Consider the following 1,848-nt stretch of genomic DNA (forward strand, 5'->3'; position numbering starts at 1 on the left):
AGAGACTCCCCTCCCCTTCCTCCCTCCATCCCTCCCCTCTGCTCCACCTCTTTCAGCTCCTGGAGGTTCCCCCCCTCCCTCTCTCCTCCTCCTCCTCCTTTCCCCTCCCTCCGTCCTCTCAGAAGAAGAAGGGGAGGTGGAAAGTGAGCGGTGAGGAGGCTCGGAGCGTGCTGGAGCTGGCTGCGGGCCAGTTTGGGGGGGGGGGGGGTTTCTTAGAGGGGGGGGGGGGGGGGGGGTAACAGGACTCGCAGTTACTTTTTATGACTTCTGTCTCCGTGCAGGACGTGCGCACTCCTGAACTAATCACCTGCAGGCTGGAAACAGCGCGCGTACGTACACACACACACACACACACACACACACACACACCAGATCGATCACACATCGATCAGCAGTTTCTTTAAAGTTCTTCACTCAGACTCTCTTTTTCTTTTTTTTCTCTCATCATGTTCCCTTGAATTGATTCGGGATTCTCCGTGAAATGTTGGTGACGTCACTTTCCCGTCATCATCATCATCATCATCTGAGGCTGCAGTGGCTTCATGCTCAAGGGCACTTCGGCAGAGAGTGACGGGGGAGGCTGCTGTTCACCTTGGATGTCCCCATGACAACATCTTCATCATCTTCATCATCCACCTCTCTCTCTCTCTCTCTCTCTCTCTCTGAAGTTTCTCCTGACTTTTGATGACCGACTCCTTCAAGGAACCAGGGAGGTGAGAAAGAGGGGGGGGGGAGGAGGAGGTGAGGAAGGGGGGGGGGGGGGGAGAAGAGGAGGAGGTGAGGAAGAAGAGAAGGAGGAGGAAGAGGTGCTGCTACATCTATTCCAAAGTAAATGACTGGCTTCAATTAGGTCCTCTGACTGTGTTACGTAACAGGGAGGACACAGGCTGGTGGACACACATCACAAAGTCTGTCCTTGTTCTGTCCTTCCTTCCTTCCTTCCTTCCTCCCTCAGCATCTTCCCTCCGTCGCCTCCTCTCTTGTCCCTTCGTTTCCCTCCAAGAAGAAGAATCGGTGAGTTTCTGTCCGTCGTCTGAGGAACATCAGCTCCTTCTCTTTTTCCTTCCCTCCTTTTCCAAAAGTCTCCCAGTCGTTCTCTGGTGGCGGCTCAATGCTGCCGCCTAGCGGAGGAGAGTCACATGGCAGCAGGCCAGAAGAGGAGAGAGAAGGAAAACTGATTTAGAGTTTGTGTTTAGACATTCAGATCACAAAGCGTCTTCAGATGTCTCACAAATAATCAGCTGATCCGAAGACGTGACTCAGTCAGTTCATGTTGCAACTGTCTCACTTCGGCAGTCTGAGTCAAAGTTTGTGGTTTGTCAAATTTTAGTCCCGATTATGAAAAATTTCCTCGTATTAAAAAAAGCCAGCAAAAAACATTTATTTCCCTGGAAACCTCAGTGACCTCATCGCGTGTACTGTGAATGGTCAGCGTGAACAACTTCAGCCAGTAAACACTAATTTTAAGAACTTCTTATTCACTTTGGTTTAAAAGTTTTGTTTAAAAAAAAGTCTTGCATTAAAAAATATATAAAAATACAGAAAATTCTAATTGTTTAAATAAAAGTAACAACTTTTGGTGAAAGAAACAACGAACTCTCCATCACAAAGTCCCCCAATAGCAGCACAAAATGTTTGTGTGTTCTATTCTCATCGTCAACACAAAGTGACCTTTGGATTTCATTACAGTCCAGACTCGACCTTTAGGTACAGCCTGATTTTCAAAACAAGAGTCCCAGATTACACAAAAGGCGATTTAAACCGGGCAGCCGACACTCAGCCTCGCTCTTATTCAGGTTTTTATAAAGTTCACATGCAGGTTAAAGTCAGCTGCTATCTTCAGATCTG

The sequence above is a fragment of the Echeneis naucrates genome, chromosome 18 (assembly GCF_900963305.1).
Source record: "Echeneis naucrates chromosome 18, fEcheNa1.1, whole genome shotgun sequence".
NCBI lineage: Eukaryota > Metazoa > Chordata > Actinopteri > Carangiformes > Echeneidae > Echeneis > Echeneis naucrates.